Source organism: Entelurus aequoreus, linkage group LG10 (assembly GCF_033978785.1).
Source record: "Entelurus aequoreus isolate RoL-2023_Sb linkage group LG10, RoL_Eaeq_v1.1, whole genome shotgun sequence".
NCBI lineage: Eukaryota > Metazoa > Chordata > Actinopteri > Syngnathiformes > Syngnathidae > Entelurus > Entelurus aequoreus.
In genome coordinates this window covers 6829138-6844464 of record NC_084740.1, presented here as the reverse complement: position 1 = coordinate 6844464, position 15327 = coordinate 6829138, and the positions used below count along the sequence as shown (strand labels likewise).

The 15327-nt window shown below is 39.2% G+C and overlaps 1 protein-coding gene across 6 annotated transcripts in view; it reads right to left on the bottom strand.

Annotated features, from left to right (window-relative positions):
- ncam1b (neural cell adhesion molecule 1b) overlaps nt 1-15327 on the bottom strand; it is a 286896-nt gene that overhangs the window by 142093 nt on the left and 129476 nt on the right. The gene's annotated exons all lie outside the window — the stretch shown is intronic.

Genomic DNA, 15327 nt, shown 5'->3' with positions numbered 1-15327 from the left:
TGATAAACCCACACAAATGTCTATCGTTATATCACTTTATTTCCAAGAAACATTTATGACAAGTTAGTTACATGCTCTGATGGTTATGAATGATTGGTTTCAGACATGTTTGACAACTTACATTAAGGAACACTAGCATGTTGTTATATTTGCACAATTCAACATATAAGTACCAATGATTGTCACACACACACACTAGGTGTGGTGAAATGTGTCCTCTTTATTCATACTTGCCAACCTTGAGACCTCCAATATCGGGAGGTGGGGGGGGGGGGGGCGTGTTTGGGGCGGAGGGCGTGGCTAAGGGCGTGGTTAAGAGGAGAGTATATTTACAGCTAGAATTCACCAAATCAAGTATTTCATATATATATATATATATATATATAATATATATATATATGTATGAAATACTTGACTTTCAGTGAATTCTAGCTATATATATATTTTTATTTTATTTTTTATTTTATTATACATATAAATAAAAGACATACTTGAATTTCAGTGTTCTGCAGGCTATCCAGTAGGTGGCAGTATTGTCCTGTTTAAGAGTGTCACAACATTGCTGTTTACGGCAGACGAACTGCTTTACGGTAGACTAAACGTGACTGCTGTTGTTGTGTGTTGGTACCGCGCTGGGAGGACGTTAATGAAACTGCCTAACAATAAACCCACATAAGAAACCAAGAACTCTCTCTCCTTGTTGTGCACTCTACTCTCTAAAAGCCGTAGATGTTATGACGTCATTGGGCAGGCAAGCTGCTGGGAAAGCGGACGTGAGAACGGCTGTCCCCACTCAGGTCCGCATTGAGATGGAGGGAGCGTGGCCTCCAGCTCCGGCTGAATACCGGGAGTTTGTCGGGAGAGGCGCTAAATACCGGGATTCTCCCGCTAAAAACGGGAGGGTTGGCAAGTATGTCTTTATTTGACCCATCACCCTTGTTCACCCCCTGGGAGGTGAGGGGAGCAGTGAGCAGCAGCGGTGGCTGCTACCGGGAATCATTTTGGTGATTTAGCCCCCAGTTCCAACCCTTGATGCTGAGTGCCAAGCAGGGAGGCCATGGGTCCCATTTTTATAGTCTTTGGTATGACTCGGCCGGGGTTTGAACTCACAACCTACCCATCTCAGGGCGGACACTCTAACCACTAGGCCACTGAGCAGGTATAAGAAGTAGGAAAAGGAATAATATATTTAATTCGACTCCTTCTCCATGTCTTTTACTGGTAATCTACCCACAAAATACATTTGACATGTTTAAATTAAGTACATTTCTTGTGTAAAAATAGAAGGGTGTTGGGGAAAGAAATCAGTGAATCTTAATAGTAATACAAATTTTAAAAAAATATATATGTACTGGTCTGGACATTTTGACTTACTGTAGTTGAACACTTTGAAATTGATTCTTAGATATACATAAAGTAATAACTTATCAGTAGAGATGTCCGATAATGGCTTTTTTGCCGATATCCGATATTGCGATATTGTCCAACTCTTAATTACCGATTCCGATATCAACCGATACCGATATATACAGTCGTGGAATTAACACATTATTATGCCTAATTTTGTTGTGATGCCCCGCTGGATACATTAAACAATGTAACAAGGTTTTCCAAGATAAATCAACTCAAGTTATGGAAAAAAATGCCAACATGGCACTGCCATATTTATTATTGAAGTCACAAAGTGCATTATTTTTATATAACATGCCTCAAAACAGCAGCTTGGAATTTGGGACATGCTCTCCCTGAGAGAGCATGAGGAGGTTGAGGTGGGCAGGGTTGGGGGGCGGGGGGGGGGTTTAGGTGGAGGGGTGTAGGGGGTAGCGGGGGGTGTATATTGTAGCGTCCCGGAAGAGTTAGTGCTGCAAGGGGTTGTGGGTATTTGTTCTGTTGTGTTACGGTGCGGATGTTCTCCCGAAATGTGTTTGTCATTCTTGTTTGGTGTGGGTTCACAGTGTGGCGCATATTTGTAACAGTGTTAAAGTTGTTTATACGGACACCCTCAGTGTGACCTGTATGGCTGTTGACCAAGTATGCCTTGCATTCACTTGTGTGTGTGAAAAGCCGTAGATATTATGTGATTGGGCCGGCACGCAAAGGCAGTGCCTTCAAGGTTTATTGGCGCTCTGTACTTCTCCCTATGTCCGTGTACACAGCGGCCTTTTAATAGGTCATAGATTTTACTTTTTAAAACCGATACCGATCATTTTGAAACCGATACCGATAATTTCCGATATTACATTTTAAAGCATTTATCGGCCGATAATATCGGGAGTCCGATATTATCGGACATCCCTACTTATCGTGATAGGTATTTACCGGTAATGTTATGTATTACATCAAGGTGTAGAATATTTATTTTATTTCCCGAATTTATATGGTCTTTGGTTTTTGTACTTTGGCTTCCTCCTGTCCTGCATTTTACTGATGTAGATATTACAGTCGGTGCTAAGGCTGCACGATTAATCGTTTTTAAATTGTTATTTGATTACCGTATTTTCCGGACTGTAGGGCGCACAGGATTATAAGGCGCACTGCCTATGAATGGTCTATTTTCGATCTTTTTTCCAACATAGGGCACATTAAAGGAGTCATATTATTTTTATTTTTTTTTCTAAATGTAAAAGACTTCCTTGTGGTCTACATAACATGTGATGGTGGTTCTTTGGTCAAAATGTTGCATAGATGATGTTTTACACATCATCTTCAAGTCGCTTTCTGACAGTCTCTTCAGGATACGTATTTGTGGGCGGGTCTTATTTACGTTGCTCAACTTCGACAGCGTCTTCTCCCCGTCATCTTTGTTGTAGCGTGCAAGGACGGGAGTGGCAGAAGTGTCAAAAGATGGAGCTAACTGTTTTAAATTCATACAGACTTTACTTCAATCAATAACGGAGCAGCATCTCCTCATCCGGAAACAACAACCACACCGGAAATGTGTCTCGTGAAAAACGGTTCAACCGGAACTCTCTAATAACTAAAGTTCCTTGGGTGAATAATGTAAACTCACTACACCGGTATGTTTTAGCGCTTTCATGGTGAGTTTACTGACAGATATAAGTAAGAACTTTACACTAAATGATAAATGATAAATGCTTTATATTAGAAATGGCAACAGCGGAGGATGAATGTCACATAACAAGAAGATAGAAAAAAGAAGAAGTTCATCGACTACAGTGTCGCACGGACTACAAAGGCGGACGCGCAAATTTTCAGAATTTATGCAGATCCCAAATACAGATCAGCAGGTACCAGAAGGTAAGAAAAGTTGCTTTTGCATAATATTGCCAAACAAAACGCCAGATAATATGTCTTACCTTATACACACACCATAATACTACTCCTATGTTTAATGCGCCGACAATCCATCAAGCGGTGTGGCTTCATAACTCACCAAAGTCCTACTAAAACATTTTGGTAGATTTTTGAGCGCCGTGTGTAATATTCTATATTTTCAAAGGAACATGTAAAATGTTGGTGTTGTTTACTTGAGTCCTATTGCCATCATAGTGCAGTCTACACTTATCTCTTATGTTTGACTGCCATCTACTGGTCATACTTATCATTACACCGTGTATTAAATAAAATTGTTTTGAGGTCGGTTAGCAAAACCAGAATTACACACACACACACACACACACACACACACACACACACACACACACACACACACACACACACACACACACACACACACTTATATATATATATTTTTATAGAGGTTTATTTGAAATAGGGACAGATACAAAAACATAGACATCTAAAACAGTTATCCAATGTATGCATCATAGTGTTTGTAGCCAAAGCTAATTTACAACACTTGTCCCCAACAACAACAACAACAACAACAACACAGATCCAACATCATTAAAATAGGAAAATAAAAAATAGAATGAGTCGATAATAATGATAATAATAATAATACAGACAAAGTGCAAACTAGATAAAAGCCAATAATAATAATAATAATACAGACAAAGTGCAAACTAGATTAAAGCCAATAATAATAATAATAATAACACAGACAAAGTGCAAACTAGATAAAAGCCAATAATAATAATAATAACACAGACAAAGTGCAAACTAGATAAAAGCCAATAATAATAATAATAACACAGACAAAGTGCAAACTAGATAAAAGCCAATAATAATAATAATAACACAGACAAAGTGCAAACTAGATAAAAGCCAATAATAATAATAATAACACAGACAAAGTGCAGACTAGATAAAAACCAATTAGTAAAAATTAGTAAAAACTAAACATGGGAACGCGATTGTTGCTCAACTGGCCATAATTGTGTTTGTTTTTTGAAAGTGACAAGTGCAGGTATACTTTTCAAAGTGTCCGGTAAAGAGTTCCATAGTTGCGGTCCTTTTATTGAAAAGGCAGTCTGGGCAAAAGATGTTCTACGGAATGGAACACAACAGTTGCCTTTTGACACTGCTCGGGTGGTAGATCTGGTACCACTTTGCAGTCTTGTAATTGCCTTGCAGAGCAATTGGGGAGCAGAGTTATCCAAGCATTTAAAAACCAGTTTGACTGTGTGTAACAAAATAAAATTGGTAAAACTTAAAATATTGTATTTGGTTAAAATGTGGCAATGATGATATGGTATACTCTTCTTGTCTAGGACTTTCAAGGCGCGGTTATAAAGACACTCAATGGTCTTGATTGATGACTGGTGTGCCTGGGACCATGTAGTTAAGCCATAAGATATGTGTGACAGAATCATTGAATTCATAAAAGTAAAAGCACAGCTGAGAGTTAAGCAGTGTCTTATAATCTTAAAACAGCCTAGGTTTGCCTTCAGTTTTGCCTTCACTGGTTATCATTTGGAATGGGGACCAAGTTTTTGATCATGACTTGTGGGGACCACCCTTTCTACAGGTTGTGGAGGCATAACAAAAATGAGGTGAAATGTCCACTGCCCAGTTAGCTCATACACGTCTTTAAATCTCTGGATTGATGAAGTAACATGGGGACCACATTTAAATAACTTTGCATAATTCACACAAATTTGTACGTGACTACTGAGGACCATTTAAAAAAAAAATTTAAAAATAAATAAATAAAAAGTTCAAAGTAAATATGACATGATGGTCAGAATACAGCACTACAGCTGTCCTCTTATAGGAAGTTTCACCACTTAAAGCAAATCCTGCATCTTCTGTGACATGACTGAAAACTGCTATTTAGCAGTAATGAAGTTGTCTGCAACTCCAACTACCATATATAGAAGGATATAGAATGGATCTGACTATCATTTAAAAAGATTTCGTACCGTCAGAGGTCCCCTAAAGGTGACTGTGTAAACAGAGCGATGTCCCCATTAAGTAAGCATTGCCAGAACACACACACACACACACACACACACACACACACACACACACACACACACACACACACACACACACACACACACACACACGCACACGCACAAACACGTCAGTGTTTCCCATTTATACATTTATTTGTGGCTATGGATAAATGCGGTTTTGGGGCGTCCAGGTTCACCCTGGCTCATAAAGAAGTTATAATAAAGTGTGTGGATGTATTGTCGATATGCTTCATGCCTCATTTGCCAGAGAATACGCAGCAAAAGGGTTCTGTGGCGCCAATTTTGCGACTTTTACTCTGTACTTAGGGAGGTGAGGTGTGCATTAAAAGTTAGTTTGTTAGTTAGTTTATTATTTCTTCGGTCAGTGGTCAACAAAATAAACAAACAGTTGTACATAAACAAACATTCATAAATTGAAAATGTTGCAGACCGGAAGGGTTTAGGCTGAAGTTGAACACTTATTGCACCTGACCCTATAAACAATGTCAAATACAAGATGAGCTTCCAAAAATGATAACATTTCCTTTGCACAACATTTTATAAATACATTTTGTACACAACATAAACACTGTTCAATTATATACACAGTAAAGTGAAATATCCTTGTACACGTGTTAGTTAAACCTTTGTACCAACTATATACTTAGGGATGATGTTTGATAAGGAATTATCGAGTTCGAGCCTATTATCGAATCCTCTTATCGAACCGATTCCTTATCGATTCTCTTATGGAGTCCAGATAGGGTGTTGTATATGGAAAAAACACACAATATTTGGTTTACCAAAAGCTCACTTTTATTATATAATAAAAAAATAAAATCTAATAAATAAATAAATATTGACTGTTACCCACCTAAAAAAATAAAATAAAAAAAATAAATATTGACTGTTGTTACCCAAAGTATATTAAGTGGGATTTTTCAGAGAAACAAATATATACAATAACACAAAAACAACCTGTCTCTGTGATCACTATAGGTGTGTAAATAATAATATAGTGTTAAATGAAATCAGTCCCTTGGGCACAAAACTGAAAATAATACAGCTCTCCAAAAAGTGCACTTCTGCTGCTATTTGACATAACTGTTTGTTATGATGCTTTGACATTTTTGCACTTTATTTCTTTATTGAAAGAACATTCTATGAAGAGAAAAGTTGTTTGCAAATGTGGTTACAATGCTAAAAAATGAAAAGTTAAAGCTAAAAAAAGAAATACACTTTATTGAGTTAACATTATTTCTTTATGGGGGAAAAATGTTATGAGCTAGAGAATATAACAACTACACTACCCAGCATGCAACGGGAGTTACGAGCATGCGCGGTAGCCCCGAAAAGTGTTGTTGCATGTTGCCACGCTGTGAAAGTAAACGTCAAGAACTCAGCCAACACGCCTCGTCTGCATTATTTATAATTAGACAGACAACACATCTACAGTGTGATTTTGTTTTGTTTACAAGGAAAGAAAAACAAAAGTTAAAAAAGGGAGATATGTTGTATATATATGTATGTGCTGCGGTTGTTTTAAGAACGTTGCGACAGCTGCCGTAAAGGAGGTGCATTGCTAGCCTGGTTGCTATGTTTCCGGTTGGTCGCTAAAATCTCTCAGTAAAGTTATTCGATGGACTATAGCTTTTGTTTTGAACTTTATTACACCTTGGAGCGCTTTTTCCCGTCCATTGTTTTCCTGCTTTCGCTATCTGCGCCTAATGACTGAGCTACATGACGTCATTTCTTGTGATGTCCCACGGAGCATTTCTGGTCGGGACGGGATTCGAATAAAGAATCAACTCTTTTCCTTTACTATAGTGGTCTCGATAACGGGTACCGGTTCTCAAAAAGGGATTCGAGTCCGAGGACTCGGTTCTTTTCTTATCAAACAACCGGGAAAACCGGTTTCGAGTATCATCCCTATATATACTACTGTCTTTTTCGGACTATAAGTCACAGTTTTTTTTCATAGTTTGGCCGGGAGTGCGACTTATACTCAGGAGCGACTTATGTGTGAAATGATTAACACATTAGCGTAAAATATCAAAAATATGATTTATCTCATTCACGTAAGAGACTAGACGTATAAGATTTCATGGGATTTAGCGATTAGGAGTGACAGATTGTTTGGTAAACGTATAGCATGTTCTATATGTTACAGTTATTTGAATGACTCTTACCATAATATGTTACGTTAACATACCAGCCACGTTCTCAGTTGGTTATTTATGCCTCATATAACGTACACTTATTCAGCCTGTTGTTCACTATTCTTTATTTATTTTAAATTGCCTTTCAAATGTCTATTCTTGGTGTTGGCTTTTATCAAATAAATGTCCCCAGAAAATGTGACTCATACTCCAGTGCGACTTATATATGTTTATTTCCTTCTTTATTATGCATTTTCGGCAGGTGCGACTTATACTCCGAAAAATACGGTATATACTAGGGGTGTAACGGTACACAAAAATATCGGTTCGGTACGGAGATCGGTTTAGAGGTCACGGTTCGGTACAGTAAGAAAACAACAAAATATAAATGTTTTGGTTATTTATTTACCAAATTTGCAAAATCTTCCACCAAAAATATTTTTCTTAGTGGATTATTTGATGTGAAGTTATGGGAACCTTGGATAGGTCAATAATTCATAATAACATTGATTTTGATTCAATATTATGTTTTGAGCAATGACAGAAAAACAGCTTTGTTTTATTAGTCAACATTGCAACTTTTTCTAAATTACATTTCACCTTTAAGCTTTTTTATTTCACTTTTGTTATGTTTTTGTTTATTTTAATAGTATTTTTAGAATGTGCCGTGGGCCTTTAAAACATTAGCTGTGGGCCGCAAATGGCCTCCGGGGCACACTTTTGACACCCCTGCTATAGATAATAAAAAATTAAATGTGATAAATCTATGGATAAAAAGCAGAGCCTGGCGACGTATGCGCGTTTATCATAACTCTCTCTGTCTCTGTCCCTCCCTCACCAATGCTGCTGCAAGCACAATTTGTTTTGTTTTTAACCCCTTCTTAGCCCTGAATGTACATTGTTAATACACGCAACCATAACTCAAAATGCCGGACATTTGAGGCATTTAAGAAACTCAGCCCGGACAGCCCTGCAAAAGAGGACATGTCCGGTGAAAAGAGGACAACTATCCTAGCCCGGTCGCTAGGATAGCACCTCCGCACAGAAGCGGAACCCCAGTACCGAAACGGTTCAATATAAATACACGTACCGTTACACCCCTGCTATATACAAACAATTATACTTCCATTATTATTTACATCCCACATTTAGTTAGTTGAAAGTCTTGAGTCATGCATTCATTCAAGTGGCCACTAAAGGTATTTGCCGTGTGAAAGGAGAGCCATCTCCATAAGTCCACAGAGCGTGAATAAAACCCTGTGCAAAGTGTGCCAAATGTTATTTTTGTGGCTTGTTTCAATAACAAAGGAACTCTTTCTTTACAACTAGCTCATATCTCCTCTCGTCTACACTTCCAGTTCTGCTCTATCACGAGGACTTCTGTTACTCTGCAAGTACCAACACACAGAAAACCTCCAAAAGCTACTCAACCTTTATAACTTCTATAAGTGCTACGAACACTTTGCCCTCCTGGTGTATTGTGCAAACCACAGATGTGTGGCCCACGGGCCATTTGTGATATATAGTTATTATGGACCTGTATAACACATAGTAAAAATAAAATCTAAACATTTTATTTGAAAAATACAGCGAAAAAGCTGAAATGCTCATACAAATTATGTATAAAGACAACATTATTTGTCTTTAAATTAAAGTTAAAGTGCCAATGATTGTCACACACATAGAGTGTCCGCCCTGAGATCGGTAGGTTGTGAGTTAAAAACCCCGGCCGAGTCATACCAAAGACTATAAAAATGGGAGCCATTACCTCCCTGCTTGGCACTCAGCATCAAGGGTTAGAATTGGGGGTTAAATCACCAAAATGATTCCCGGGCGCAGCCACCGCTGCTGCTCACTGCTCCCCTCACCTCCCAAGGGGTGATCAAGAGTGATGGGTCAAATGCAGATGAGTACAATGCTTATTTAGCATTTGTATTAGCTTATTTTGTTGCAAATATCTGTTTTTTTTTTTTGCTGGGAATAGGTGATATGGCCTAAAATCTATATGGCAATATATATCTGTGATAATGCTATATATCATGATATGTTATTTGTTATGTAAATGGTAATAAAACCATTTCAAAACGGGTTACAAAGGCTTCTAAATTGGATGTCGACATATGCGGTAACATATTTTGTCATTTCCAGTTTTATTATTTTCTCAACACAATTATTACTGTTAATGTCCCGTTATTTTCTGTTGTACCATGTTTATATCTATAACTCTGTTAGAATCTACTAAGCACTTACTCTTTTGTTGTTTGGATACTTTACATTAGTTTACTACTCTTAGTCCGGCTGGCCTGCGCTACCATCTTCAGCCAGGCATACTGCGTCATCAACTCCACTGCCACGTAGGACACAGCAGCGGACAGCTGAGAAGAGGAGAACTACCAATAAACCTCCCCAGCAAGCAAGTGTCCAACTAAAGAACAGGTTTGCCCCACTGTTGATGGACAATGGATCCCCCTCTGATTGCCTGAATAACCCACCATCACCACGCAGAAGGGTAAGACCTGCTAACTTTACACCACAGAGAAAGCTAACGAGAGCTCCTGAAAATCTGATTGTGGGGGACTTTTCTGTAAAAGATATGAAAAGCAATAATAACACCAAAGTACTCTGCTTTCCGAAGGATATGGTATCTGACATGGAAAAAAGAATCCTGGAAATTGTCGCTGCACACCCAAATGTGAAAAATATCATCCTGCACATTGGTTTTAATGACATTGTAAAACAACAATCAAGAGAGCTGAAAGAGCACTTCAATAAACTCTTTGAAACAGTCAGCGCTGTGAATGCTGACGTTTTTATCAGTGGTCCTCTACCCCCAATCAGGAGAGGAGCTGAGAGATTCAGTAGACTTTACTCGCTGAATGAGTGGCTATCAAGTGCACTTCTTGCTCGTTCAATGCATTTTATTGACAATTTTAGCTTTTTCTGGGACCGCAGGCATCTTTTTAAGGCAGACGGACTTTGCCTGAATAAGATGGGAGTAAAGCTATTCATGAACAACATGTTTCACTTCCTGCATCTTGCATCTATCATCACTGCCAAGGACAAGAGACAAGAGGAGCCACCGAGGAAGGAAGACACAACACAGCCTATCAGGAACGTCGAAGGAGGACCGCCACTGCAAAAGGAGAACGTCGACCATGAGATACACCAGAGCAAAGAGGAGAGGTGTCTATCCTCCTCTACCGCCCCTCCCTCCATTCTGAATGCATGTGAAGATCCCTCCCCCACATCCCCCAAGCCATCCACGTCTCCATCTTTCTCCCTCCCTCAAGTAGACCTTTCTCCCCCCTTCTCCCCCTTGGAGTTCCGGGAGCTACCCCCACTCACGCCCCACCCTACTCAGATTTTTACCCCCCTAGATCATCGCTCACCTCCACCACCCCCTCCACGAAGGCGTGCTCCACAACCCCCCAGCCATACTTCACCTTTCTCACGCCAACCCCTTACACGCCCTCAACGTCCACCTTCAGTAGTTCGTCCCAGCTCTGACGCTGCTCACTCCCCCTCCCCCTTACGGCAAACCCCGCCTCGCCCTGACAGCAGTCCTGAATATTTCTGATACAGAAAAGGGTTCAGCAGTAGACCACATTATCAGCTGGGCCCAAGGTTGCCTACATCAAATCATGGCACCTTCTACATCCCTGTTGTGACTACCAAGAGAGTAAACATTGGGAAACTTAGCCACCCTGCTAACCTAAACAATCTCATTCCTATTATCTCCAAATCAAAGCCAACATCGAAGCCTGTCAATAACACCATCAGGATGGGTCTGCTCAATGTCAGGTCTCTGAATAGCAAATCATTTTTAGTCAATGATTTTATTAGCACTTCTAAACTTGACTTTATGTTTTTAACTGAAACATGGCTGGAACAAAATAACAGTGCAAGCATTCTGATCGAGACAGCACCCCCCAACTATAACTTCATTGATATATGTAGATCGGGGAAAAGAGGTGGAGGGGTTGCTGCTATATTTAAAAACATGTTTCAGGGGAAACAGATGTCACTCGGTGAGTTTACATCATTTGAATACCTGTGTGCTGTGTTGAAATGCTCTCCCAAAATTCTCTTGTTAATTATCTACAGGCCACCTAAATATTCTGCAAATTTTTTTGATGATTTTACTGAACTATTGTCTAGCATCTCCACTGACTTTGACTGCCTGGTTATAACTGGTGATTTTAATTTTCATATTGACGATTTAAATGACAAGGGCGCAAAAGAACTTTTTACTATTTTAGACACATTTGAACTGTCTCAACATGTGAAAGAGGCTACACATTATAAGGGACACACCCTGGACCTGATTATCACAAAAGGTCTCAATGTTTCTGATGTTCTTGTGATTGATCCTTCATTGTCTGATCATTTCTGTGTTTTCTTTAATATTTCTGTAATTCCGGACACACAAACAGAATCAAAGAATGTCAAAAAGCGGTACATAAATGAACATGCTAATGTCCTCTTTAAAAACGCCATCTCCTCACTACCACCTCTAAACCCATGTCATGCTGATGATCTTGTAAGCAACTTTAATTCCAAAATTGTGAATATCATAGATATCATTGCACCTGTTACAGTTAAAACGATTTCTGGCAAGCAAAAGGCACCCTGGAGAAAATCTGCTGCTGTAACAGCCCAGAGAAGAGAGTGCAGGAAGGCTGAACGAATCTGGCGGAATACAAAACTTCATATTCACCATGACATCTATAAAGAGAGCCTCCAGGCCTACAATTTAGTCTTAAAAAGTGCTAGAGAAACATTCTTCTCCAATATCATAAACAGCAACACAAATAAGGCCAAAACCCTATTCACAATCGTTGACAGACTGACTAAACCCCCAACACAAATACCAGCCGAACTCCATTCCACGCAGAAATGCAATGACTTTGCATTCTTTTATACTGATAAAATTGAAGGCATCAGACGCACCATCAATATCTCAAGTAAAAAAGTTGGATCACCACCCCATTTAGGCAAAAGTAACACAGCAATGATGGCAAGCTTTAATGCCATAGACTCTAAAACTCTAGTGGAAACGGTGACAGCTCTAAAGTCATCCACCTGCTGCCTTGATGTTTTACCTACCAACTTCTTTAAGAATGTTTTTGACTGCCTATCAACAGACATCTTGCAAATAGTTAATAATTCTATTAAATCGGGCAATTTCCCGAAGGCTTTCAAAACTGCAGTCATTAAACCTCTTCTAAAAAAGCAGAGCCTAGATGCCTCTGTTATCAACAACTACAGACCAATTTCAAATCTACCATTCATAAGTAAAATAATTGAGAAAGTTGTCCTCCAACAACTAAATCACTTCTTGGCTTCTACTGGCTGCCACAACAACTTCCAGTCAGGATTTCGACCTCTTCATAGCACAGAGACGGCCCTTCTTAAAGTTATAAATGACATCCGTCTAAACACAGACTCTGGCAAAACTTCAGTATTAATGCTTTTGGACCTCAGTGCTGCATTTGACACTGTCGACCACTCAATACTTTTGGACAGGTTGGAAAACTGGGTGGGGATCTCAGGCACAGTTTTAAGCTGGTTCAAGTCATATCTACAAGATAGGAACTATTTTGTTTCCATTGGTGACTTTGTATCAGAACCAACCAACGTAACGTGTGGAGTCCCCCAAGGTTCAATCTTGGGGCCGACTTTATTTAACATCTATATGCTCCCACTAGGACAAATCATGCAAAATAATAACATTGACCATCATTGCTATGCCGATGACACCCAAATCTATGTAGCGCTATCACCAAATGACTATCGCCCCATAGATCTTCTGTGCCAGTGCATTGAGCAAGTCAAACACTGGATGTGCCAAAATTTCCTACAACTAAATGAAGATAAAACTGAGATAATTGTTTTTGGTGCTAAAAAAGAAAGGTTTAAAGTCATCCAACACCTTAAATCACTGTCCCTGAAAACCTCAAATAAAGCCAGAAATCTTGGGGTTATTTTAGATTCTGATTTACATTTCGACAGTCACATCAAATCAGTAACAAAATCGGCCTACTATCACCTCAAAAATGTAAAAAGACTTAGAGGGCTCATGTCAGCTCAAGACTTAGAAAAACTTGTACATGCCTTTATTACCAGTAGGCTAGACTATTGTAATGGTCTCCTTGCAGGTCTTCCCAAAAAAACTGTCAGGCAGCTACAGCTTGTTCAGAACGCTGCTGCTAGAGTTCTAACAAAGACCAAAAAATGTGAGCACATTACACCAATTCTTAAATCCTTACATTGGCTCCCTGTACATCAGAGAATAGATTTCAAAATCCTCCTGCTCACATATAAATCACTACATGGTCTAGGGCCCAAGTATATCACTGATATGCTCCCACTATATACGCCCTCTAGATCACTAAGATCTTCTGAGAGCAATCTGTTAGCGGTTCCAAGAGTAAACTCAAATCAAGGGAGATCATCATTCAGTCACTATGCAACACATAGCTGGAATAAACTTCCTGAAGATGTCAGACTCTCCCCAACTCTCACTACTTTTAAAACTAGACTGAAGACTTTTATGTTCACCTTAGCTTTCAGCTAAATCTTTTAATCTTTTAACTTTTAACGTCTGCACTGTTTTTATTTTTATTGTCTGCATTTTAATTTTGCTTTTATTTTCTTTCATTTCACTTTGTTGTCTGTGAAGCACTTTGAGTCTGCCTTGTGTATGAAAAGCGCTATACAAATAAAGTTGCCTTGCCTTGCCTACTCACTACTCAGTGGCCTAGTGGTTAGAGTGTCCGCCCTGAGATCGGTAGGTTGTGAGTTCAAACCCCGGCCGAGTCATACCAAAGACTATAAAAATGGGAGCCATTACCTCCCTGCTTGGCACTCAGCATCAAGGGTTGGAATTGGGGGTTAAATCACCAAAAATGATTCCCGGGCGTGGCCACCGCTGCTGCTCACTGCTCCCCTCACCTCCCAGGGGGTGAACAAGGGGATGGGTCAAATGCAGAGGACACATTTCACCACACCTAGTGTGTGTGTGACAATCATTGGTACTTTAACTTTAACTTTGGGTTAAACTACAAATGTGTGTATCGATCTAATACCAAGTTACCGGGGCAGTGTTGGTCATACCAAAGATGATTCTAATACTTAATTTTCCCAAGGTGATAGAATGATTGGCTTTTCGATCACAGTTCTAATCGGGCAAAAACACACGATGGCAATGTAACGATATCAATAAAATATATAAAATTACTTCCTACAATAATTTTATTTGTTTTTAAATGTCTAAACAACCTCGCGCCAACATATCTCTCCGACCTCCTTCAGCATTACTGCCCCACCCGATCCCTAAGATCAGCCGATCAGCTGCTACTGACGGTCCCCGACACAAGGCTGAAGCTTAGAGGTGACAGAGCGTTCGCCGCTGCTGCTCCCAAGCTCTGGAACGACCTACCTCTGAGTGTTAGACAAGCCTCCTGTTTTTAAATCTCTCTTAAAAACATACTTTTATTCCATGGCTTTTAACACTGAGTGATATCCATCCTGCAATGGCGCCCCATAATACACCTGCTGTGAACCTGTTTTTATGTTTTATTTTTTTTATTTTTTTTTTTTTTATCGTGTTGTGTTTGTGTTGTGTTGTTTGCTCAGTACTCGTATTATCTTTTAACCTGCCCATTGTACAGCACTTTGGCTACACCTGTGGTAAATTTTAAATGTGCTTTATAAATAAAGTTGATTTGATTTGATTTGATTTGATAAGCTTTGATTAAAATCCTTTGATTTTTCCCCTTAAGGGTCTTATTTACAAAGTTTGTAAATCATAACAAAAAGGACAAAATATGTTTTGATGAATATCA